This window comes from Ylistrum balloti, unplaced genomic scaffold, assembly GCF_031769215.1.
Source record: "Ylistrum balloti isolate Yb309-2 unplaced genomic scaffold, AGI_CSIRO_Ybal_v1 Utg372430, whole genome shotgun sequence".
In the NCBI taxonomy this organism is placed as follows: Eukaryota; Metazoa; Mollusca; class Bivalvia; order Pectinida; family Pectinidae; genus Ylistrum; species Ylistrum balloti.
The window spans coordinates 6,149-33,822 of NW_026783097.1; the positions used below are offsets into that span (position 1 = coordinate 6,149).

At 35.9% G+C, this 27,674-nt stretch overlaps 1 long non-coding RNA gene across 8 annotated transcripts; it reads left to right on the plus strand.

The window, feature by feature from the left end:
* The first annotated feature begins 19 nt into the window (after nucleotides 1-19).
* On the plus strand, nucleotides 20-26,550 carry LOC132564620 (uncharacterized). Of its 8 annotated transcripts, none has more exons than XR_009554889.1 (11): nucleotides 20-39; nucleotides 2,236-2,387; nucleotides 7,208-7,404; nucleotides 16,571-16,661; nucleotides 18,606-18,768; nucleotides 18,957-19,063; nucleotides 21,164-21,315; nucleotides 21,609-21,790; nucleotides 23,162-23,294; nucleotides 23,662-23,775; nucleotides 25,905-26,550. It is a non-coding gene; the product is annotated as an uncharacterized LOC132564620 (long non-coding RNA). The 8 variants fall into 8 exon arrangements; XR_009554890.1 differs by lacking the exons at nucleotides 20-39; nucleotides 2,236-2,387 and adding exons at nucleotides 3,183-3,359; nucleotides 19,744-19,923; XR_009554886.1 differs by lacking the exons at nucleotides 20-39; nucleotides 2,236-2,387 and adding an exon at nucleotides 3,183-3,359.
* Nucleotides 26,551-27,674: the final 1,124 nt, after the last annotated feature.

Consider the following 27,674-nt stretch of genomic DNA (forward strand, 5'->3'; position numbering starts at 1 on the left):
GTCTTCTGGTCAGAGCTGGTCTCTCTTCTCTGGTGACAGGTACCTCAGGATCTTCAACTTTAAATACCTGGCCCTTATTCTTTGGAACATTTCCAGGCTTGAACTAATTGTTCCTTCTCTTTCTGTCTCCCTTCATATTGGTAATGGTCAGTAATGGTCAGTAGTGGTCAGCAGTGTGGTCAGCAGTGGTCAGTCAGAAGTAGTCAGATGTATTAAGAATACAAAAATCAAACTGAAGCTGACCATTTGATTGGTCATTGTGATATACACATCATTGCCTGTTTAATAATATAACATCAAAGGTGTTTCAGAGACAGGGAGAGCCCCAAAAGTAAACATAAAGGCCCAAAGAGAACACCCCACCCCCCTCCCCTGCCTTTGGCATGGGTAGTCTTTGTATGTATACATGTGGCTGTTAGTTAGTCCAGTGGGTGTCATTCACTGTGATTGTTTACTGCAAGTCTTCACTGTTATCTATTGATTATTTCATGTCCAAATCAAAGCTGAAAAATGCTTTAAAGCAGATTAAATGTTCAGTTAATATTAAAATTTGGTAATTTAAAAAAAAAATTTAAATTCTACAAAAAAAAATGAAGTTGTAATTTGAAATTGAAAAACTTTTTTGTATAGGTATATGTAGGAATTATTCAAGTTTATATACCAATTTACAGAACTGAAATATCTTAATAATTGCAAAATCTGTTTCATTTTTCCTGACGCTTGGTGTCTGTGATATGTACAGCAAAGTGTATGTAAAGCTGAGTTAAAATCTCAGTCTGAGAGGGGTTTTTCAATTCTTCATAACTCCTGTTTTATTTGACCTACGCTGATTCTGTTTACGCCGAAATGTTTGAAATAGCTCACAGTTGATGAAAATATTTTTTTTTAAATTTTAAAAAAAAAAGTGTCCTGTAATAGGACTAAGACCACAATTAAATACTTCCGGGTTCAGTACCCACGAATGAAGTCCCTAAAAAATGTATGTATATTTGGGAAAAAAAATAATATGCCTCTTTGAATTGGATGTTTGCCTATAAATTTGCTGTAGATGTGTTATAGAGATGATAATCTAGCTGTCAGTGTGTAAATCATTCATATTGAACATGTATTTTGTGCTGCAGGATCCGGTGTAAAAAGTCCTGTTTTCACCTTTACCCCTGACCCGGATGTATATAATTGACGTTGGTGACACATATGGAGGTATATCTCCAGAAAATGCCCAACATGATGGGTTGAAACTTTTACATTTTGCTTCTCAGATGTTGATCTTGGCCAGGTGAAATGGAAATTTGCAGATGAAACTTTGGGACTTAGTTATGAATTTTAATGTTACAATGAAACATATAGTGAAATTAATTGTGGTCTTAGTCCTTAATGACATGCCTAAAAATCCATGTTTTTATTTCTCATACCCACATTACCGATTCTCATACAAATTGGCATGGTTGTTCTATATTTCATGACTGATTAGGTAGTGAAATAATTTTTAATTCATCACTTCGATTATAATTAAAATTTTAATTGAATTAAATTTTTAGAAAATTTTTAAACTTTATTTTCTGGAGTGATCAGGACATCTATAAATAACATCAAATTAGCATATTTGTGTTCTTGTGTATTCCTACGCCAGATTTTTAAAAGTTAAGATGGAGGATTTTTTTCAAATTATACAAGTACAAGATCTTAGAAAATTCTGTGGTTAGCCCAGATAATGGCTTGTGTAGGATTTGGATTGGACCTGTAACAAGGACAGGGAAATATGGAATTCTGTCATTTAAGGACCCCAGTGATTTAAAATGGAAAAAGAAACATGCACACAGACTTGCTTTTATTTGTTTTTCTGAAAATTTAGAATTGTCAAGTGATCTGGACTGTTCCCATCTCTGTCATAATAGTTTATGTTTAAATGTAGAGCACATAAGTTCAGAACCTCATTTTGTAAATAATAACAGGCAGTACTGTTTAAATTCAAATGTGTGTTATGGTCATTTAGGGTTCAGTGACTGCATGTTGAATTTGAAAATGTAATTGAGTTTTTATTGATTTGAGGGTATTAGCTATTGTACACTGATGTATACAACATTGTCCGACTACCACCACGTGGAGGTTCCCTCATTAGGTAGTCATATATTTTGTTGTTGTTGTTGCTGTTGTTGTTACATTATTTTGTGTTTTTTTTTCTGATTGTTGACATGTCTCTAATAAATTTGTTGTCACCTCTTCTTCTCAATACAGGTGGTCCTGAGGTCGGTTGTCTCCCCTACATGGATGGATGTTGGGATCTAGCTGACCTCTCCTGTAGTCAGACTTCCGAGCGGACCTGGACCTTTTCGCATGCTGCTTGTGCTGTTCTGCTAACAACAACATACTTCTTTTCTTGACAGCAGGTTTGTATTGGTGGTGGCGTTGATATATTTCCTCTGAGCTGAGTTGATTAAGTTTATGTTTGACCTCCCTACTTGATTGAAGAAGCAGTTGTATTCAAACCTAATGACACAGTGATCAGGTGACATCATATCCTTTCCCTCTCAGCCAAGCTCCTGTCCAGCAAAGTTTGTTGTGGAGGGCACGTCCAAGTATCCACTTCTTAGGGGTAGATGTCTCGATACCCAGACTTAACCCCTGTGAGGCATTCATCCCTGGCTTCTTAGCACTTCCAAATGATGTGCTGTTGTACCGCCCATCCACAGCTAGTCCGATGGTGCTCGGGGAATCATCTCCTCTCAGGGTGTTGGCCTCCACCACCAGTCTGGTCTTCTCGGACATGTCCTTTTTGTTGAGGGCAGTAATGTCCTTGGACACTTGATTTGCCTGTCGCTGCACTCCACTCTTGGCTCCTGCAGGTATATTCAGGTGTCCGAGAAGTAACGTGGCTCCTTTGGTGCTGACAGCCTGGCCACACAAAGCTGAAGGCAGGTACTTGTTGACAAGGGCTGGCTTTGGTCCGGGCTTATCCGTGTCTGCCTCTCTATGTAGTTTGTACAGTGGAGATCTGTTCTGGCATTTATTACATCGGACAGCACAACTCCATCCCAGAGCCCTTTTCCGCTCGGTGTCCAGTTCAAACTCCGGTACCATGCATGATGTAGTGTTTGGTTGTCCGGCGTGAAGTCTGATGATGGTGTTCCACATTTTCACCATCAACACTATGTCGATGATCCGGTTTCCTTCTATTACAGGCTCAGAGTTGGATTCTTCAGCTGTAACAGTTGCCGGCCGTAGTATCCATGTTGGACAAGGTCTGTCTCCAGTATCTGTTGTTACCAGGGAAAGGCCGTCAGGACTGGGCTTGGTGATCAGCTGAAATTCCTGGGTGGTCAGTCTTCTGGTCAGAGCTGGTCTCTCTTCTCTGGTGACAGGTACCTCAGGATCTTCAACTTTAAATACCTGGCCCTTATTCTTTGGAACATTTCCAGGCTTGAACTAATTGTTCCTTCTCTTTCTGTCTCCCTTCATATTGGTAATGGTCAGTAATGGTCAGTAGTGGTCAGCAGTGTGGTCAGCAGTGGTCAGTCAGAAGTAGTCAGATGTATTAAGAATACAAAAATCAAACTGAAGCTGACCATTTGATTGGTCATTGTGATATACACATCATTGCCTGTTTGATAATATAACATCAAAGGTGTTTCAGAGACAGGGAGAGCCCCAAAAGTAAACATAAAGGCCCAAAGAGAACACCCCCCCCCCCTCCCCTGCCTTTGGCATGGGTAGTCTTTGTATGTATACATGTGGCTGTTAGTTAGTCCAGTGGGTGTCATTCACTGTGATTGTTTACTGCAAGTCTTCACTGTTATCTATTGATTATTTCATGTCCAAATCAAAGCTGAAAAATGCTTTAAAGCAGATTAAATGTTCAGTTAATATTAAAATTTGGTAATTTAAAAAAAAAATTTAAATTCTACAAAAAAAAATGAAGTTGTAATTTGAAATTGAAAAACTTTTTTGTATAGGTATATGTAGGAATTATTCAAGTTTATATACCAATTTACAGAACTGAAATATCTTAATAATTGCAAAATCTGTTTCATTTTTCCTGACGCTTGGTGTCTGTGATATGTACAGCAAAGTGTATGTAAAGCTGAGTTAAAATCTCAGTCTGAGAGGGGTTTTTCAATTCTTCATAACTCCTGTTTTATTTGACCTACGCTGATTCTGTTTACGCCGAAATGTTTGAAATAGCTCACAGTTGATGAAAATATTTTTTTTTAAATTTAAAAAAAAAAAGTGTCCTATAATAGGACTAAGACCACAATTAAATACTTCCGGGTTCAGTACCCACGAATGAAGTCCCTAAAAAATGTATGTATATTTGGGAAAAAAATAATATGCCTCTTTGAATTGGATGTTTGCCTATAAATTTGCTGTAGATGTGTTATAGAGATGATAATCTAGCTGTCAGTGTGTAAATCATTCATATTGAACATGTATTTTGTGCTGCAGGATCCGGTGTAAAAAGTCCTGTTTTCACCTTTACCCCTGACCCGGATGTATATAATTGACGTTGGTGACACATATGGAGGTATATCTCCAGAAAATGCCCAACATGATGGGTTGAAACTTTTACATTTTGCTTCTCAGATGTTGATCTTGGCCAGGTGAAATGGAAATTTGCAGATGAAACTTTGGGACTTAGTTATGAATTTTAATGTTACAATGAAACATATAGTGAAATTAATTGTGGTCTTAGTCCTAATATACGATACATTGTGTGAAGTACAAGGAGAATAATAACTTATGTTTAGGTCTATTTTTGAGCATTTCTAGGCATAAAGAGATACATTTAATAGTTATCTAGTATTGTCAATAGATAGAATGTGTTTTGAGGTAATATTAGGGATAATTGCGAAACCGTCGTGTCGTAGTCACGTACACCGGAAGTGACCATCAGGTTATAATAATAATGATAATAATAAAGTTTATTTATTGTCGGTATTTAAAACAGTACAAACATTAGCTCTTTTGAGCTATTTCATCCGACACATGCATACAGTCACACACTAAATACGCAATGACATAATAGATAAAATATAAGTTTAAAACCACTCGGATTAAAACTTTAATATTCCGCAGGTGAAATATTAAAATATAGTATTGTTAAATGTGTCTGATTATATAGGTGTTCTATGTGTGTCTGTAATCATGTGTGCATGTGTTGCATTTACATTTTAGCCCATACCAGCTGTTAATTAGTGTCTTAAATTGTGTAAGTGTGGTTGTTGTTCTGAAATGGTCTTGTAGGGTGTTCCAAATTTTAGGTGCTTCTGATCTAAATGAGTGTTTGCCGTATTTTGTGGTCCTAACCTGTGGTATTTCCGCTGTATTATGGTATCTAAATGTATATGATTTTTCTGTTATGTTTATAAGGTCATGCAAATATGTTGGTGTTTGATTGTTGCTAATTTTGAAAACTTCTATTGCAAATATTCGAAGGCGCCTAATTTTGAGAGAGGGTAATTTTGAACGGGCTAATAAATTTTCGTATGTGTTTTCGTAGTCGTCATAGATGAATTTCAGAGCCCTTTCTTGAATTTTTTCCATTTTTGTGTATTAGTTTCACCACAGAAGTGTCATGTAAGTGGGCAGAAATTAAAGTTCGAAAGAATGAAAGAATGATATATAGTGAGTCTGCCCGGTCTGTTTAAGTGTTTTCCTATGCATTTGAGTGTGTTGAGTTGTTTGGATGCTTTTTTACAGATGTTGGATACATGTGTGTGGAAGTTTAGTTTAAAGTCAAGTGTAACTCCTAGCAGTTTAACCTCTGGTTCGCATTTAATGGTATTGTTGCCTACTTGGAAAGTGATGTTTTCGTTTTGTGTTTTATTACCTACTGCCATGGCTTGAAATTTATTTGGGTTAGCTTTCATGTGATTGTTTGCGAACCAATGTATGAGTGAGTTGCAGTCTGTTTGTAGTGATGTTTTGACTGTTTCTAATGAGGTGTGTGCTTTGCTAATAGTGTTGTCGTCGGCATAGTTGTATAATTTGCAGTGTTGTATAGAGTGGAAAATGTCGTTGATGAAAGTGTTGAAAAGAATTGGCCCTAATATTGATCCTTGTGGTACTCCTTTGTATAGTTCCTGAAAGGTGCTTTTAATATTTCCTAATTTAACCTTTTGTTTTCTGTTTTTGAGATAGTTCGAAATAAGTTCTGAGGCCGAATTTGAAAGTCCATAGTTTTTGAGTTTAAGAGTTAGTAGGTCTTGAGGCAAGCAGTCAAAAGCCTTTGAGAGATCCATAAGTATGCATCCCACATACTTATTCTGGTCTAGTGCCATTTTCCAATCCTCAACGATTCTCAATAATGCTGTCTGACATCCATATCCGGCTCTGAAGGCAGAGAGGTAAGGGTGAAAGACACCATCAAGGAAGTCACTGAGTTGGAAGTGTATGGATCTCTCAAAGACCTTGGACAGTGCCGAGAGTATACTCACTGGTCTGTAGTTTCCTTTGTCGAGGGTGCTGTCTTTCTTGTGAATTGGTCTAACTTGTGCTGTTTTTAATGCGTCTGGGAATGTTTTTTAGGATTAATTTTGTTGAACAGTTTGTTTATGAATTCTATATCTACATGTTTAAATGTAAATTGTGTATCTTGTTTTTTGTTCCTGGCTATGGTCTGTAGACTAGGATGTTGATCGTCAATAGGGGGGCTGTTAGATCCAATATCTTTTGCTACATGAATGAAAAAATTATTAAAGGTGTCTGCTACTTCTGCTTGTTTGTTAATGATTTTTCCTTTTTCTTCCAATATAATGTCTACTTGATTTTGGCAGCCTTTGTTTGTAATAAATGGTTTGATAGTTTTCCAGAAGTTCTGGTTGTTTTGTCCCCCTGTACATCTGTCTAGGAAGTATTGTTTTATTGACTGTTTTCTGAGTTTAGTGACTTGGTTTCTCTGTGTTCTGTATTTTTCCCAGTTCTTGGTGCGGTTGGTGATGTACTTATTGTGAAGCATTTTCTTGTAATATATCTCGTCTTAGTTTCTTGTTCATAAATGGTGCTTGGTGTAATCTAGCTCGTCTTTTTTTCATTGGGGCGTGTTTGTTTATTATGTCTGTCAGTGTTTTGCTGAAGTTGTTGTAGGCTGTGTTAACGTCTGTATGTTTAACTGTTTCTTCTAGTGATGCGTTCTGTAGGTCAATGTGGAAGTTTTCAATGTTAAAATTTCTGAAGCTTCTATATGTTACCAATGGTTGTTTACATTTTTTAGTTCGTGTGGTAGGGCCAGGCAGATGGGGTCCTGTAGCCGGTGTGAAGTCAGGATGTCGCCTGAGTGGTGGCAGCTAGGTCGTAATAAACTCCGTTGGTCCTTCGTCACGGCTACTCGTCACATACACTTCTCAGACAACTCGGACGCTTCATTGAGACGTCATAGAGTCGCGTCACGACAGGGAACTGGAGAGTTTGGTAGCTATGCTCAACTATTTTTTTCCTGTAAATATGCCTTAAACATGTATTTGTATGTATAAAGCATCTTTTGGTGATGTCAGTAAAACAAACAGAATGAAGATATCTTGATATTTGGTTTTTTAACGGATTTTTCAAATTTAAGAATTTTGGGATTTTTTCTGAGGTTTTCCAACCATTGTTGGAAAAATATGTCACTATGGAAAAAAAAAAACCGTATTTGAAAGTTATTTCTCTATTTTCTTTATAAACAATAAATTTAAATGACATGTATCCCATCATATCAAAGCAAGTTTGGCTTCCAAAACATTCCAGAAAATTTTATTTTAGTGCACAAAGATGTCATATTGCTCAAAACTGTTGAAAATCTATTCTTCCACACATGTTTCACCAAAACAAATTCACATATCTGTCTAAAACATGCAAACCAATAAAAAAAACTGTTTGAATACAAAAGTATCAAAATTATAGCCTACCTTCTTTTATAAGAATCCAGCTCTCTCACTTACATGTAGTTGTCTGTAAAAAAAGTGTGTTACAGTAAATTACCTATGCTACAATTTTTAGATAGTATCCTAAATATTATTATTATTATTACTATGTATATACAATGTATAAATATGTTTATTGTACATAATGTTTTCCCTTAAAAGTGTAATAAATTAAAATAGCATAATTTAATTTAAATGCAATTATAGGAAACAAGCTTGGTAATAATGCCATAATCCAGGAATTGAGAAGAGGAATATTTGTGTATTTTTTTTTTTTTTTTTGCTGAATTTATTTTAATTCTCAAAACCAGCTTGAACAAACAAACTAATGTTTAAATTAGTTATATTTTCACATATAGTGAAGCCTGTCTTTGGGACCAGTCACCAACTGCTATTACAACCCTTTTAATAAGGGAGTTTTTATCAGGTAGTCTCAAATTAACCATCAATTATAATTGAACTCTGTAAAATGACCACTTGTTCCAAAGCACTTCAGAGATCTTTATTAGACAGGTTTCACCATAAGGAAATAGCTGAAAAACTAACAAAATAACAAATAACAGCAAAAAAATAGCATAACAAACAAAAATAGTATTTAAAACCATTGTTTAAACAACTCAACAAGTTCATCTTGCTATAAAATTAATTTGAAAAGCAAGCAAACAATTCTTGTATTAAAATCAGTTTTCAACATGTAGCTTTTATTGAATTTTTTCTTTGTTGACATGCAGAGCATTTCATTTTGATATAACACAGGTAACACCAACATGCAAATCACAGCAGAGTCAATGAAACATGAAAGCATGCAGTTCTTGCAAATCATTTTCATTTAATGTAATCATGCAAATAATCACAAACATGCAAATCACCATTGTTTTTCCCATATTTAAGGGTAAAAGTCTCATTTCATTGGTTTGATTGGTTTTGCTGATTTGAACTTTCTTCTCATCCAAATAACAATGAAACAGGAACCACGTGCAGAAATACTAGGATCCAAACCTGTTGTTTCTGGACGTATTGCCAGATCTCCTGAAGCATAGTCCTCCTGAAGTTTGTAAACATACAGGGCCTGGTCCTCTTTGTATTTCACATTGTAATATTCATTAAAACCTGGTACCACTGAAAGAACTTGTCCATCATACCACTGACCATCACTGAATTTGTGTCTTATGTTTTTTCCTACCAACAGAGGTTTGTTTTTGCTTCTCCTCTCCGGAAGTGGCACAGACTTTGCCTCTTGGATTAAGACCTTTAAGTTGGTGGTCAACTCCGATACTGTCTTTTGACGTCTGCCCGTAGAAAACAAATACAAGTTTTTGTCCTTTGTTACCTGCTGCAGAACATTTTTTCGGAAATTCAGCTGAACTTTCAGAGCCCGTATTTTTTCCTTCTTTGTGTCCAACTCCTGTAAACATTCCTCAAGGTTATCCGGTGACTGCCACAAGCCATAATACAATATATCCCTTGTCATATCCTCCTTTCTTTTCAAAATTCGATTTCTTTTTGTGCCAGCTCTTCTTCTTTCCTTCTCAAATTTTCTAATCTCCTTTGTTCAGTATCCTTAATTCGGGCTTTAAACTTTTCCCTTATTTCTGACCCCTCTTTCCTACTATCCTCTATCAATCTGTTCCGATGTTCTTCCTCCAAGCTGTCCAACCATTCGCACGTCTTGTTGTGTGAAAACATAATGTACGATTCATTGCACAGGGTTGTTGCATTTGGTCTGAATTTCATTAAATGGTCTAACTGACCAAAAAAGAATTCTGGCAGTTTATTGTGTTTTAAGGAACTTTGTGTTTGATGTATTAATTCCTCATTTGTTGTAGAGAAAGTACCTCCCGGTAAATGATCTGCTGCTTGTCTTTTCAATAGAGTAAGCATGGCGGCAAAGAGAAACTGTAAAATTTGTATGGTTAAACCATCACTGTCCTCTGAGGAGAATAGCTCTTTCATGATGGCATTGTCATCTGAATTCTCGTTTACGAATGGCCTGAAAGCTCCAGAAATAACAACTGTGCTGTCATCTTTGGCGACTTCGAGATAATCCTGGAGTGCTGACAGAGTCTCATTAAGCGTCAAAATATGGGAGTTGTCTTCCATTTTGCGCCATAGTGGCCCCGTGACAGATTGTGAGATAATTCCCAGAGCTCTACAGCCAGCTATATAGACTGGTTCTATAATATCAGCCTCCACTGAAGAAAGTAGTCTGTTCGTACAGCCATGAACTGATTGCAAAAAATGCAAAATGTTGTGTCGATGGTGATACGCAATGTGTCCCAGTAAAAAGAAGACATTGAATCGATTGTGTTTGTATCGCATAAACTGTACATTATCTCCTTTTTGTCTGCAGTATGACCTGAATGGGTCATATACCCCGTTTTTTATCTACGCCTTTAACAAATGCTTTGCTACATGTTCTTAATAACCTGCTTGTTCCACTTTCACTGCTTTTCACTTCTTGCTCTTCACTTTCTTCCAAAGCTTCTGCACCACCTGGCTTCGACAGAAGAGAATGCTCAAATTTAAGAAGCGCTTCTGCACATACATCAGCAAAATTAACCAGAAGATGCAATCCACAAAAGAAGTTATTCATTTTGGAACAAGCACTTTACTCCTCCTCATTCATTTGCACCAATCCCTCCAGACATTTCGGCAATATCTCTTCCCTGTATTCCTTCAAAAGTTGTTGAAATTTTTTTTCTGAGGCAGCCCGATCCGACATTGTGTTCTTTATGTTGCATAAAATTTTAAAACCTATTTCAGTTCTATTGTTTTGGTCACAGAGTTTGTTGACATCATGTAATATGTCTTTTAGTGTATTCAACAGTTTCAGAACTTTTGATATACATTTCACATAACCCTAGAACATAACTATTCTTTTCTTCATCACTGACAGCAAACACTTCAAAACTCCTTCCATACTTTGAAGTCTCATCTGAATACAGAGTAAGATTTTGGCTTATGGAGATACTTTCCAACTGCTTCTGTGCCAGGGCCATTCTCCGATCACTCATGCGGTCAACAGTCTGTCTACTGGGTAATTTACTTAAAGAACTACCACAAAGTGTTGCTACAGTACTTAAAACATCGGCCATATTCTTTGATGAAATACCATAATTTAACAGCTGCATGACACAGTTTGTTAATTCTGGTGAAAATGCACCCTTATCCTCATCATATGTGGAAACTGGTAATTCTGCATTGTCATTCAGCAATGCCAAGAGATAATCATTTGATTCCTTTAGGGCATCATTTTCTGTTATCACACTGTTCACTTCCTCATTTTCAATTTCATTAACTCAGAACTTTCTTCTACATAATCAGATAAAACAGTGGCTATGTTTTCCAAGGATTCCGTTTCTAAACCCTTTGATGTCAGTTCTTTCTTCAAGTCTCTCACATTATTCTCCAGTTTTCTCACATACTCACACAACTTTTCCTTTGATGATACTGTTTCTTGCATAATTTTTTTTTGTTTTGTGTAGACTTTGTTCTAACACATCCTGCTCAAGTTTTAGTTTTTTACACTGTTCAAGTTTTGATGTTGCCCTTGACAATTTTCTTTTCAAGCTAAGTTTTTCATTTCCTAAAGACAATGTCTTTTCTTCCTTTTTGCTTAAAGCTTCACTTGTGACAGATAGTTCTTCAGCAAGTTCCTTAACAACAGACTGTTCGGCGGCTTCACTTATTTTTTCAAATTCACTTTTTTGTGCCAAAATTGTTTTTACAGGTATCACAAAAATTTGACTATTGAATGATTTCAGCGAATCACCTCCCTTTCCTTTTTTATCTCTTAAAAGTTTATATAACTTTGTCTGTAGTGTTAAAGTTGAAATGGTGGAAAGATCCAATCGGCACAATAATGATAGCCATAGCGCCACTTTATCCACTGGTGGAGTGTTACCGGTACATGTTTTTGCGTATTGAAATAGCTCACACACAAGACCTTTACTCAGTTTATTTTCCATTATGTGGGGTATTGTGTGATGGTGTTCTGACTCCAGATCACTGATGGACAACCCAAATTGGGCCATAAACTTGCCATGGGAAGACATTTTAGATGTTAATATAAACAATATGCAGTATAAATTTGTAAAGTATGTGTGTATATATATAGCGTAAGTGTCTGGATTATTTCTTTTTTAAAGCTTCTTTTAACCTTTCAATGTCTTTTTTCATGCTTTTCATTTCCTTTTTCATATTAGATTACCAATCTAATTGCTTTCTTAAATTTGAAATTTCCTCCTCTAGTGTCTTAATCTTTTCTTTCAAATCCTTGTTTTCTCTTTCTAAGTCTGAAATCCTTACCTATCAGAAAACAAAATGCACCATTCAGACGACTGTTAAATGATATCAAACAAAGCTCATGAATGTTCTTATGCTGTTAAAGTATTTATGGTTTATTAGTCACGAACTGACAGTCTTACTCAGTAAGTTACTGTCACACACTGACTAGGTCCGCAAGTACTCATTCTATTTCATGGACTCGATGATTAATTCACTTGACTGCTCGTATATGCGTAATGCGGTATGAGACTGGATTTTACAGTGAAATTCTTACCATCAAAATGTTTAAGCTGGTGACAGATTGCCCTTTAATTTTTTTACATGGCTTAAGAAATACTTTTTAGCTACAAAATTGAAGTGCTATGCCCTTTCAAACGTTAAAACTCAGGCTATTCAAAAGTGAAAGTAGCTTGTATTGACAATCTCTGCGACCTACCCTAGTCGTAACAGACTGTATGTCAGTTTTTTATATTTATGATTCACAACAAAAAGCGGAATAACCAGACAGAGTTAGAACCACTTACATGCAGATTGAACATATGTGAGACAAATTAAAAGGTTTTTTGACGTGTAATCAGCGTATGGAGGAAAATATGCCGATTTACACATTTCAGTTTTGGATCACATCTTACCGCCATGGATTTTCGTGACGTTTTTCCTTATAAACATAAGTTCAGTTTCGCTTCATTATTCTCAGTCACTCGAATGTTTGGAAGGCTCACGCTTTTATATGATAATTTAACGCTATAAAAAGGCACTTGAGAATGACGCTTTAGGTATAAGGTAAAGTGAAAAAAAAAGTTACCTCCCCTTTGCTTGAGCATAGCTAAGTTTGGGCACTTCAATGACTCCTGAGGAACCTCTACGACTTCAAAGACATAGTGAATCTTCAGTATAGATTACCCCGTCTGCTATTATTGAACAAGTGGGCAGTTATAATTTATGGTGACAAATGTAACGGTGAATTGTACAGTGAATTTCAGTGACATACTTTTTCTCATTATCCATTGTAATATTAATTGGTTGATTAATTAAGTGGTGATTAATTCAATATTTATTTGGCTCAGAGTAATATTATGCATCAGTGTAAAAGTATATGGCTCATTGTTTTTGAGATTGATGTTAATTATTTTTACAGTCATTTACAGGTGCCGATAGAATTCATTTCCAATTTCATGTCAATGGTGATTTATTCAACTCTAGTCAAGAGTTGTATTTTTGATTCATTACCCCAGATATATTGGTACTTGACCCCTAATGATGCCTTGCGATTAAATCTGAGGTGAAAACTATCGCCATCTTTGTTCTTTGATAAAATATAAGTAATACCAAATTTAGATCTGTTAAAAGTCAACGTTAAGGCATTGGGTATGCCAAAATCATGCAGTGCCGGGGGTTGCTCTAATCACTGTCATTCAGTCACAGTTGTATAAAGGAGGGGTTTGTGATGTACTGAGAAACAGTACATATATTCATTAATACGCATACTGAAACTATTTAAGAACATATATAACAAATAACATTATCAGTAAATGTTTCTCCATTTAAAAAATTTGTTTACTAAACACTAAACAACCTCTCCTTAGCATTGCTAAGAGTTTGTTTCACCTCCAAAGATGGCAAACTTCCTGTTGTTACAGACGTGACGTCACACCAAAACCAAGAATTAATGGTAACTCTAGGGTGTAAACATAATGTGATATTGGTTCGAACCCCATATAGTGTCGATCCTCTCCTGGAGGCATTTTACTGTTTCTACATGTACACACAGTGGATTGTTAATAAATTTGTTAAATTTATTTCATGTCTGTTGATTTTATTTCCATCATCTGGTATTCGCCTCTCGACATCATGACAGATGATCGAGTCCACCAGTGGTTTAGGTCTCGCTCGTACACTGTATCCCTGCATTACCAAAGATTTTTTTCTCATATTCCCTGGAACAGTCTGCCCGAGAGTTTGGTCACTAACGGTAACACTTCAGGTGCCAGTGTCTGAATGAAACCCTCCTTTTGGATGATGTGCTTCTTTTGTCTTCAATAATTTACGAAGACAGACTTTATGAAATGACAAATGTTTCTTCTATTCCATCATCAACACTCGACCTGGTAATATTTTGAATGCAGTCACGGATACAATTAATTAGACCATTGTAGGCCTTTTCGAGGATTACTTTACACGTTGCAGGTTTAGCTTGACATAAATGATGTCTGTCTCTATGGTGTTTTTCGAGAAAAGATGTCATGTCTCGAATGTTTGGAAATTGTTTCAATAGGCGGTTACCTTATATAGACATTTTAGGAAAGGTAAATCTATTGATATTGTTCGGGAAATATGTCGGTACTCAATCTGTGGTCAGTGTGAGTGTTTTGTTAGCTCACCTGGCCCAAAGGGCCGTCATTTGTCTGTCCGTCCTTTGTCCGTCCTGCATCCGTCAACTTTTCATTTAAACAACTTCTTCTGAAATACCAAAAGGCTTAGAGTTATTATAGTTGGCTGGAAGGTTCCTTTGATGAAGCCCAACAAAGTTTGCAAAAAAAAGAAAAAATTGACGTTGACCTATATTCAAGGTCACAGAGGTAAAATGTCTTTAAACGATTTCTTCCAAAATACCGGAAGACCTAGAATCATTAAATATGGCTGGAAGATTCCTTTGATGAAGCCCAACAAAGTTACAAAAGAAAATGACCTTGATCCATATTCAAGGTCACAGAGGTGAAATATGTTAAAACCTTTTAAAAGACTTCTTTCAAAATACCAGAAGCCTAGAATCATTAAATATGGCTGGAAGTTTCCTTTTATCAAGCCCAATAAAGTTTGCAAAATGAAATCACCTTGACTTATATTCAAGGTCACAGAGGTCAAGAATGTTAAAATTTTTAAATGACTTCTTCCATTATACCGGAGGGCCTAGAATCATTATATTTGGCTGAATGGTTCCTTTGATGAAGCTTAACAAAGTGTGTGAAAAGAAAAGACCTTGACCCATATTCAAGGTCAAAGGAGTCAAATATTTTTAAAAATTTAAGCAACTTCTTCCAAAATACCAGGAAGCATAAAATCATTATATATGCCTTTAAGTTTCCTTTGATGATTCCAAACAAAGTTGGGGGAAAAAAATGACCTTGACCCATAATCAAGGTCACAGAGGTGAAATGTGTTAAAACATTTTAAAAGATTTCTTTCAAAATACCAAAGGCCTAGAATCATTATACATTACTGGAAGGTTCCTTTGATGAAGCCCAACAAAGTTTGCGAAAAGAAATGACCTTGACGTTTATTCAAGGTCACATAGTTCAAATGTGTAAAAACCCTTAAACGACTTCTTCCAAAATAGCGGAAGGCCTAGATTTATTATATTTGTCTGGAAGGTTCCTTTTATCAAGCTCTAGAAAGTTTGCAAAAAGAAATCACCTTGACCCATATACAAGGTCACAACGGTCAAAGGCGTTAAACCTTTGAACAACTTCTGCTTAACTAAAAGGCCTAAAATCATAATATTTGGCCAAAAGTTTCCCTTTATAGTGTCCGCCACATAGTATGTGAAAATAAAAAATAGCTTGACCCATGAAAATATCTTAAGGTCACGGGGGTCAGATTGTGTAAAATCAACTTCATATTTGGCCAGTTAAAGTTTCACAAAGGTTTATATACAAATATGTAGAACCTTCCAATGACTTATTAAAGGAATATATTGCGCTGGGAATTTTCTTTGCATAATTTAGAATAAATTATAAAGACCTTTCACAGTGATGTCACACTGTTCCAAAAATAGATTAGGCCAAGCCCCCTGGAGGTCTTAGAGGCTTGAGCTAAGTTATGTGAAAAACTACATGTTAGCAAATGACTTATGTTCTATTCACAGCGTTAAAATACAGAAAACATGATTAGAAAGAGAATTGCAAGATCTTCATTTTGATTGAAGATTCGTCATAATTATAGCATAAATAAATAAGAAATTCTAAGTTGATCCCGTTTGCTATGCAGTGTTTATAGGCCTACAGTAAACTGTTATCAGTATATCTCCAGTAACTGGGGCTTAATTGACCACGGTGACATCACTAATGATACACATGAAACGTTTTATTATTGGTTTTGAGTTAGGATTATGGTTTATAATTACATGTAGCTTAATTTTTCCTGTCATTATATTTAATTATTGCTATATATTGTTGACTTGTGCAAGTCTCAAATATGTTGTATCTGTGTTTGTAAACAATGATCTAAAGGGCAAGTAAGCTTCAGCTGTCCTGGGTCATCCGTCCAGCTATAACTAAGAGTTTTTCTGCTATATTGTTTGACCATCTTTTTTCCATGATTTAAAAGAAAGCTATCAATTATATTTAACTGGAAACATCATAAGAAAGTCTCAATTCAACATTGCACAGATGAGGGTGCTGACTACTAAGGGACAGAACCCATAAGCATCTACTGTGGAACATGTGCACAGATATAGTACTGTTGGTCATAAAGATCCAGGTGAGCGATACAGGCCCTCTGGGCCTCTTAAGTTATTATATTGATTGTCAAATTCTGTTGGATATATAATATATGTATTTGTCTTTTAGTACAATATACTTAAGCGGTTGTATTTTAATTACTTGTATATTTTTTGTAAAAACGTTTTGCCTGATAATGTATACCTTCTTTGTACATATGTATGTGTGTTGTACATGAGTTGTTGTCAGCTACAGACTGGACATGTGACACTTGACGGACTTTGACCAAGTTGTTAAATGGTTGAAGGTTTCTGCCTTGTGGGTTTCTTTTTTTTGTCCCTAGTACTTCGGTACATTTGAATTCTATCTCTCCAAGTGAACGATTCAATTATTTTGTCAGTACAACTGAATATTTGCATTATGGCATTTGCACCTGCTTTTGTGGTGACAGAATGATGTGGTGTCATCTGTGCTGTCGTGTGTAACATTAATACACGATACGTGTTAATCTCTCTCTTTTAATAGAGGTAAACAAATTGAACCCAGTAGCTTTGTGATGATCATACTGCTGCAAATGGCGCCCATCTAGGGACCCAATGTTGATCGAGGGTCCAGGGTACTTTGTATTTATCATAACACAATGACTAAACACAGTGTTTACTTGGGGTTGACCGAAATATTTATTTCATCGTAAAGTGGTTTTCCATAGTTAGTACTTCGCGTTAATATCCATTACAAAAGATAGTTCCTAATCAACATACAGAAGCATCCTCAGGTTCTATCAGTTACCCGTCCATATTAAAGTGTTCCATACAAATGTCCTTGGGCCGACTTAGCCAGGGCCCGCTCCATCGCAGAGCAAGTCCCATACAGGACTCTGCCTGTCTCCACAACCAACTCCCAACTCTCTCTAGCTTCTTGATCCCAGACTGACTTCTGCTGGTTATTATTATAGTATAGATAATACCCAAATATTTAATTTCAGCCCAGTACATATTGGACACCAATAATCCAGCCCCCGGAGCATCTAATTATTAAGGCACATGCGACTAGGAGTACCCGTCACCAATTTCCCATCTTTGATCTACCTTATACATTGTTTCTTATCTTGTTTACTTACAAATACGTTCGCCAGCAGGAGGCAGACAGGAGAGAGCATCTACCTGTTCAGATCACTCATACCAGCGATATTCTGCCATGGTGTTTCAACACTGAGGTGCACACGCCTCCCGTTATCAGGCGTGCATCACTACCTGTCACTCACAGGTCGTTAAGCCTGGTCCAGTGCCTGACTTATGATACCTGTTCTTATTGCTCCCTGAGATACCTTTTGTACTTTAATTTCTGACCCAAAATGTACTTTTACTATCCATTTTGTTACATTATTGACGTGATCGTCGGAACCAAATTCCACTGGAACTTTTTACCTGGGGTACATCTGTTGGAAGACACCACTACCAGATGATGTTGACAGTTACACAAGTGTTTCCTTTAGGCCGATAGGCTACCGTGGACACATTTCTTCACTAGTGTTGTTTACCTGGAATTTTGACCTGTACTGAAGATGGACAATAAACTGTGACACTCCTGCAGTAAGGTGAATTATTTATGTGACCTTTTGTCCTTTTCTATTTGGAGTTGATGTTGTCACTTGTTTATTTTGTGCTATTTGATCTATTTGTGATGTGTAATTCTGATGTGACTGTGAGTATGGAGGAAAGATCGTGCCTCTGTCCAACTGTTTCAGTAGTATTCCTTTGACTTTGGTTTATTTGGTCGATGTTGCAGTGTCTTTATTGTTTTTCTATTTACTGGTAGTAGCTGAGGTGTTATACTGACCAAGACATTATAGCTGACATTGCACTGACATATCAAAAAGTGAATGTAACTGTGATATAACTGATATGATGGAATGAAAACTAGTTATTGATTATGGTCTTATCAATGTACACTAATGAATTTCTTTTTCCTTTGTATCAAACAGCGTTTCAGCAACACCACAATCCAGTGGAGATGTGCTGTATGCAACAAGTCCACGTGATGCCACACTTTGATGAGCCAGGGAAGGACCAATTTTACCCCTGGATCTGCAAAGCACATTTACCCTCTCCTATCACTCAGTGGTCACACATGTCATCTAGAATCAGGTAGATAAATGACTACATGTTCATTACATTTGTGATGCAATAAATAACACTGAAGATATAGCTACCACAAAAATTCTGATTATTATTCCTCTAAGTAGGTATTTCAAGGTGACTGATAATAAATAGACCAGTTGTTGTATAGTCGCTATGGTCATTACATATAAATTGAATATTTAATGACATTTCAGATATGTGAAGATGCCAATGCACAGATAATTGTTCTGGAGCGGTGTGTGGTCGACAACAAATTGGTGTATTCATCGACAATCTGGTTATACAAACAACGATATGATGGGTAAGTTATAATAGTGACTCGTTTAGGTGAAGAGAAATTAGTATTCTATAAATGGTGGGATTCGGCCCCCTGGGGCTAAAGGAGCAGGGCCCAATATGGAAAATCTATCTTGTTCTTCATGAATTGCAGGATATTGTCTGAAGTTTGTTTAAAGTATCAGGGTGTGAAAAAATTTTGAAAACACACTCGTCCCACTGGACAAGCCAAGTATGAGAACCAGGTAGGAAATTCACGACAAGTGATACAATACATTTGATCTTTTTCCTCGTCAAATTTAGCCCATGCAAGTTCCTTTGTCCACTCAGATTTGAAATTTTGTTTTTTCTTCTTTATGGTTTCTGATTGTGTCGCTTTAGAGCCCCACTATTCTCACTGCTAGTACAAACATTGGTAAATAAGGCATCTATATAGTTCGTTTTGCCATTTTCTCAGTAGGCCTGTCGAAGAACATAACTTACATTGCTGACATTAACTATGAGTAAAAAGATGGAGAATAAAATAAGAAACGGTAGCCGCTATGCATTGCAATCCGGAATTAAATCTGTCAACTGAAAACGTGTTGTCGATCTGATATAGGATGACAGTTATCATTTGAATTTGTTTTCTTTATTTAAATTGTTTCACTCACATCTGTAATAGAAATAATTCTAAATATTGATGCATAATTCTTTTAATTCCAGAACATAGTGCTATGTCCGATGATATTATATCAATCTACCTCAATGAAATGCTTGTATGACCTGAAACAGGTGCACACTCACCAAGCTACGCTCCGTTGTTTGCGTGGTACGCCTATATGGACTAAGACCCCAATTAAATACTTCCGGGTTCAGTACCCACAAATGAAGTCCCTAAAAAATGTATGTATATTTGGGAAAAAATAATATGCCTCTTTGAATAGGATGTTTGCCTATAAATTTGATGTAGATGTGTTATAGAGATGATAATCGAACTGTCAGTGTGTAAATCATTCATATTGAACATGTATTTTGTGCTGCAGGATGCGGTGTAAAAAGTCCTCTTTTCACCTTTACCCCAGACCCTGATGTATATAATTGATGTTGGTGACACACATGGAAAATGCCCATTATGATGGGTTGAAACTTTTACATTTTGCTTCTCAGATGTTGATCTTGGCCAGGTGAAATGGAAATTTGCAGATGAAACTTTGGGACTTAGTTATGAATTTTAATGTTACAATGAAACATATAGTGAAATTAAATGTGGTCTTAGTCCTTAATGACATGCCTAAAAATCCATGTTTTTATTTCTCATACCCACATTTTTTGACAGATTCTCATACAAATTGGCATGGTTGTTCTATATTTTATGACTGGTTAGGTAGTGAATTAATTTCTAATTTATCACTTCAATTATAATTAAAATTTCAATTAAATTTAACTTTTGAAAAATTTTGAAACTTTATTTTCTGGAGTGATCAGGACATCTATAAATAACATCAAATTAGCATATTTGTGTTATTGTGTATTCCTACACCTGATTTTTAAAAGTTAAGATGGAGGATTTTTTCAAACTATACAAGTACAAGATCTTAAAAAATTCTGTGGATAGCCCAGATAATGGCTTGTGTAGGATTTGGATTGGACCTGTAACAAGGACAGGAAAATATGGACTTCTGTCATTTAAGGACCCCAGTGATTTAAATTGGAAAAAGAAACATGCACACAGACTTGCTTTTATTTGTTTTTCTGAAAATTTAGAATTGTCAAGTGATCTGGACTGTTCCCATATCTCTGTCATAATAGTTTATGTGTAAATGTAGAGCACATAAGTTCAGAACCTCGTTTTATTAATAATAATAGGCGGTACTGTTTAAATTCAAATGTGTGTTAGGGTCATGTAGGGTTCAGTGACTGCATGTTGGATTTGAAAATTAAATTAAGTTTTTATTAATTTGAGGGTATTTGCTATTGTACACTGATATATACTACATTGTCCGACTACCACCACGTGGAGGTTCCCTCATTAGGTAGTCATATATATATATTGTTGTTGTTGTTGTAACATTATTTTTGGGTTTTTTTCTGATTGTTAACATGTCTTTAATAAATCTGTTGTCACCTCTTCTTCTCAATACAGGTGGTCCTGAGGCCGGTTGTCTCCCCTACATAGATGGATGTTAGGATCTAGCTGACCTCTCCTGTAGTCAGACTTCCAAGCGGACCTGGACTTTTTCGCATGCTGCTTGTGCTGTTCTGCTAACAACAACATACTTCTTTTCTTGACAGCAGGTTTGTATTGGTGCTGGCGTTGATATATTTCCTCTGAGCTGAGTTGATCCAAGTTTATGTTTGACCTCCCTACTCAGAGTACCACCAAAGTGTTCAACTTTCTTTTGGATGGCTTTCCCTGCACTGTTGTTTAGGGTCGGAATGGCATTGTCTAACCTCCCCTCAGCATTTCTTCCAAAATTCTGATGTTTTGGTAAGGACACATTCAGGCTTCTGTGACAACCCTTGTTCTTCTGTGTAGATGTGCTGAGTCTCATAGATCGAATAACATCAGTGCTGAGTTTCATTTTCAGGAGCTCCAACACCAACATCTCGTCCTCCGATGTCATTCGAAGTTGATTGATCTGGTTCGAACTAAGGAACATTGATCGCACCCACCAGTTGTCACTGTCACCACCAGAGCACACCATGGAATGCTGCTTGCACTTAGAACAGTCACCTGTGTAGCAGGATACAGTAGCATCTAACACTGCAGGTAAACAAGTCGTGATAGTCTCAATGTTTCTGGAGTGAATTTAAATCAATTCCTTGAAAGTCAGACTGCTCCGGGCTTTCAAGTCTTGAGAAAATACCTTCTGAGCATGAGACCTCATCAGTCTGGTACGACCAGGAAACATTGACTTGCTCAACTTAGCACTGTTACATTTCCGGAACTGTGCTCTGCCTAGGTGAGTTGGGTCAGCCAGTCTCTCTACTTTCCACATGGGATGTAAGGCTCTCATGGCTTCCTCCAGGCCGAGTGGCCGGTGGACGAGTGCATTTTTCGCACTCTGAGTATCCTTGGGTGAAGAGGAATCAGTTTTGTAAAATGTTTTGGTTTCGTCCTGGAGTTTCCAGGGGTTACAGCAATGCTGGTGGGACATGGCTTTGTACTTTTGGACTTTTAGTGATAACAACTATTTTAGCTGTTTACAATTAATTAATGATTTAAAACCTATTCATAATAAGGAATAATTATTAGGTTTATAACAATATTTAGATAATTGCCACTTTCCCTGCATATGGTGCTGGAGAATCCTGGTAATAAATCATACAGTGATAGTATACAATACACATCACAAACGACACACCCAAAACAGGTACATTTAGAAATGCCTAGATTCTGTCCCAATATGGTGTGAGACATGCTTAGGAAAAGGGTAACGATTTTGTATGAACATTTGGTTCCTGTCCATTTGGACCAGAAGGGCAGTGTTGAATTATTTAAAATAGAACAAATTCTTCAACATCTTTATTATGTTGGAATTGGACATTCTTGGTGAAGAGAACTTAGTTACCAACAGCTGCATCTAAACCTGTTTTGGAGGAAGTTGGAACTTATTACAGGGAAGTAGATACAAGTGTTTCAAATATTTTTCCCTTAGTTAAGATCAGTGAATTTCAGCAAACTTAACCAGGTGATCGATACAGGTCTTTGGGCCTCTTTATTTATATTTCCTAGCAAATAGATCTAAATCACATCAAACAATCTAATTGAAAATATATCAATAGAATAAAGGATTATTTGTGCATAATTCGTTTGGAAACTTTATCAAATGTTTCCCTGACGATGTTGATCAATTGCCTTCCATTGTCTGTTTTATCAACAAACTTTGATCATTGTTATTATATCATAAGAACACACCATTGCGGTTTATATGTGGATCAAATATTGAAAAACTGGCTCTGTAGCCTATATACCATTGCGACCTATAGCTGGGGAAAATACAGTACATACATTGCGGTCACATACACCACAGAGCGAATGTTTTCCCGTGTAATGACATAAAAACAGAAATACCCTGACATTGTGTTGAAAATTAAAGTTCATCTCTTATATCAATGCATTTCTACTTTTTTTTTTCAGGAGTAATTAGCATTCCAGATTAAATACCAGCCAGGCAGCCACCTTCTCGACGTTGACGCTTGTCAAAGTGATTTAACATAACACAAAACAATTTCTGAAAAGAGGAGGCCTCCACTTGGCAGAACTGGTAACGGTATACATCATTTCAATACATTCATGGACATGCGACAAAATTATATATACTGGCTAACGTATGTACATCCTTTGATAACAATTCACTAACAGTACGTCTGTTAAATTGTTGTGACAGGGGAAGTAACTGCAAAATTCTCGAAATATTGGTTCACGCTGGTTATGTCCCCTAATTTATTCAGGTGATACATCACATTATAATCTTCTCAAGGCTGTGTTATAAGAACTATAAGGTGACTGTGTAGTCATCGAAACGTCACACTAATCTTCTACTAGTTGTGTAACATGAACCATATATGATTTCCATGCTGCATTTGAATAGAAAGATCTAGTACTTATTGTGCTGAGTAAATCTGTTTCATTTTCAGTAGCACCAACATCTAGTCCTCAGGTGTCATTTGAAGATGGAGATGGCTAAAACTTGGGACCATCGAGCATACCAGGAATGCTGTCTACACTTGGAACAGTCTCCAGAGTAGCAGGTTAACAAGTTGTTATGGTGTTCATTCCTCTGCTGTGAATTTTTATCAAGGTGTTGAAGATCCTTGTCTGGGTTTTAAATTCTTCCTAACACCTGTGTTATGTGTTCTGGGATGATTCTGTTTGTATCATGATGTTTCAACAGATAATAGTTTAATACGACCATGTGGAGGTGGTCCTATACATATTTTAGTTGTTGTTACATATCATATGTCTGTTTGTCCTTAAACAACTGTTACTATTGCTAACTCTAGACAAGTACCCAGTGTATAAGTCTCCAATTTCATATGTAGTTTGCCTTGGTCCCTAGTTGTTTATAGATAATTTTGGACGATCAAGATGGCTGACAGGCAGTCAATTTTTCTTGGCAGTCATATTTTTTTATCGCTATTTCCCAAAGTACAAGATGGATGATTCTCAAATTTTATTTGTTGATTTCCCTTGGTCCCTTCTTGTGTGTAGTTTATTTTAAAACTGATAGGAAAGATGTCTGACCGATGACCATCTTGATTTTTAACAGTCACGGTTTGTTTTTGTTTGATTGAAAATACAGGATAGCCAACAGGTGTCATCTTTGACTTTGCCTATAATAGTTTTGTAGCACCATTTCTTGACAAATACAAGATGGATTTTTCTCAAATTTGATATATAGGTGCACCTTTGTCCTTAGTTTGGTCTTTTGATCTCAGAACAGATGTGAAAAAAGAAAATGGTTGACTTGGCTATCTTGGATTTGGCACTTAAAGAATAAAAACTATTTCTTTAGAGGGAATTTTCAAATTTCATATAATTAAGAGTGAAAAAAAGGAAAGAGGAGAAAAGAATAGAAAAAATCCAACAAAGATCAAATGAAAATAGTGTGCACCAAGATCCGTCTGGGATCTCTTTGAATTTGGTTTCTTTTTAGATCACAAAAGTGTGTCTTGTATACTTTGTCTTCTCAGTACAGGTGGTGTTGAGGCTGATTATTTTTCCTATTGAATGAAACAATCAAGCTGACCTTTGCTGTAGTTGAGCAGACCTGGAGGTGTTTGTGTGTTGTTTGTGATATTTGTGTCTCTGAATGATTCTGTTTGATCTTTAATGTTACACAGATCACACATGTAGGAAATATTTTCAGTAAGTTTTCAAAGAAAACAAATCCAAGTTCTAAAATAGGACTGACATAAACATTAAATATCTTTGGGTATGTATTTTAGGAAAAAATCAGTATGGCTCATTTAACTTCATGTGGATCTTTTGTAGAAATGATTATTATAGAATTACCTTTCCAAAGGTTTTGGTGGTCATCGGTTAAGATTAAATGTCACAACTTCACTATTTCTCAAATAAAAATACTTACATACAATTAAGATATCTGATGAACCCCTTGAGTTTTACTTCATATTCCCACCAGAGCTAAACCCTACCAAGATCTATACTTGATTTGATTTTAGTGATCATCGGACAAGGTTAAAGGTCAATAATATATAGGCTTTAGTGTGGGAATTATTGGACACAATATTTAGTGTAATAATTAAGTGTATAAATGTGTCCCTTTAAAGCTATTCTTTCAAAAAAAATGATAACAGAATAGATATAAATAAAGAGTTTGCTGTTATATATCATTATGTTGACAATACACAATATATGTACATTTAGATAGGCTTGTCTGTAAAACCGATTTGTATGTAAATTAAATAGGCATGACATGTGTAGATGTTTCTTATTGGAAAATAGAGGCTTGCTGTAATTGAAATAAAATTGTCGCCAAAACCCTTTCAAACCTATCTTCTCCTGTCGAGGCAGAATAATTTTGTCTAAGTGTAATAGCTTTAAACTCCTTTTGTTGAGATGAAAGTATTTTGTCAAAATTTGCGCAGAAGCATCCTTTGGTGAAGGGGACTCAATTTCATATAAACTATGATTCTGGCTCCCCTGGGGTCAGAGGTGCATGGTAAAATATGGGAAATAGAGGTAAATCTTTTCTAAGATTTCTATGATATACATTTTTAATCAATTGTCATTAAATTCACTGACTTTTCACATCAAAAACATTGTGGGAAGTTATATTGTTTAAAATCATGAAAAAGTGTATATCTAACATAATTGTCCTGATTACATTTAATGAATTTCTTTTTCTCCTGTATAGATCCTGGCTGTACCAGAACAGAAAACAGAGCTTGTGTTCACTGGATTTGGTCCCAGTAGGAAGGACATTTTCTGGACTGGGATAAAGATGTGGTATAAAGGATAGTGAGAGGGATGACAGTTTCACCTTGCCTTCACAAGATAAGACACATGAGGCACTGAGGAAGGTGGCAGTCTCATTTTACCATTTGGGTTTGATAAATTGAGAGATAGCTGTCTGGCCTCTTTCCAGAATTTAAAACCAACTGTATGATGATGGGAACAGACAGTTAACACCCTTTGTATTTAATTACTACAATTATATAATGATGTATGCAGCACAGTATCTTGAGACTTCATTGTGTGAGGTCTTTTCTGATGGAAGTCAAAGTCAGAGTAGTGATGATTTGTGATCCTGAGGCCGATTATCTCCCTTAGACTGATGAACAGTTAGACTTTTAGGTAGACAATGTAATTTGTGGAATGGTGTTGTGTCTGTGATGCCTGTGTGAATAAATATGCAATATACATTAAGAAGGATAATTTCTAAAGATTTTCCTGGAATCTTCTCTTTTTCAGATTGTTTTATATTTTCCCTTGGGATATTGTGTATTTGTAATTTTTACAGTTTTTGTTCTTTTTATGTAATTAACATTTTTGTATTTTTTCCTGGAAAGTTATTTCAGAATTTTTTCTGGATCTACTTGAAATACAACAAGGTATTTGAGGATTTTGAAATATCAGTTTTTCTGTAGGCTTCTTTAGAAGTTTTTAGATTAAATATTGTAGAAATCTGTGTCTCCTATGGACTGAGTTAGGAAGAGATCCACATGCTTTGAGGAATTCATAGGGAGACAGATGTTGTCTTGGTGTCACCTTCAACTGTGAATTAATTAACTTTGGTATAATGTTTATATAATCCTGGTAAATAACTAGCTGCAGTAGAGAATGCCTCTTTAGCTTGATCTGTTTTATTGGTGCCTATGTACATGATGTAGTAACTCAATAGTACTTAGCCATGTCCCATACACTTCCTTGTAACTCCTGGATACTTGAGGAAAAGTTCCGTCCTGGAAGGGAAGTATGTAACCCTGGTAAATACTAGAGGCAATACATTTCTTGGCTGGAGAGAACTTTACCTTAATTGATTGAGCATATTAGTAAGCCAGAGGTTCCTTGTTTAAATAATGACCTTTGTTACATATAATTGACATGATTTTTACTGGACAAAATAAGTGAAGGGTCATAAATTGTTACCATTATATATTCTGAGAGGAATTTATATGTTACCCATATTGGCTCCCTTACTTTTTTGAATGTACAGCCAATGTGTTGGTAAGGGTGTATGCATGTGTATCATGAGTTTATATTGTACTGCTCTAGTGCACTGTTAGTGTGAATAAATGACTGATAAATACTCAGGAAATTCTGAGGTTTGATTTTTGTATATTTTAACGAAAATATTGTAACGTTTTGGAGATCATACTCCCTACTAAGCCTCTGATATCAATTTCTGGACTTGTCTCTGTGACTCTGATGATGTAACACTTTGATTTACCTGGTATTGTTACTCCTTGTTAATAGCTCTTGGTAGCTTCTAAACAAACATGACATTTAAAATGTTCCAAGGTTTGTCACGTTTCTTTAAAGATTTAAAAGGTTGTTTCATTTTTTATGATCCTTAACTTTTTTTTCGTCCAGTAAAGCCATTTTATTTTGGAAAATTCTCAGAAAAAGCAAAATCTATTTGCTTTCACATCATAAACAAGTTCATTTACAGTACTTTTTTATG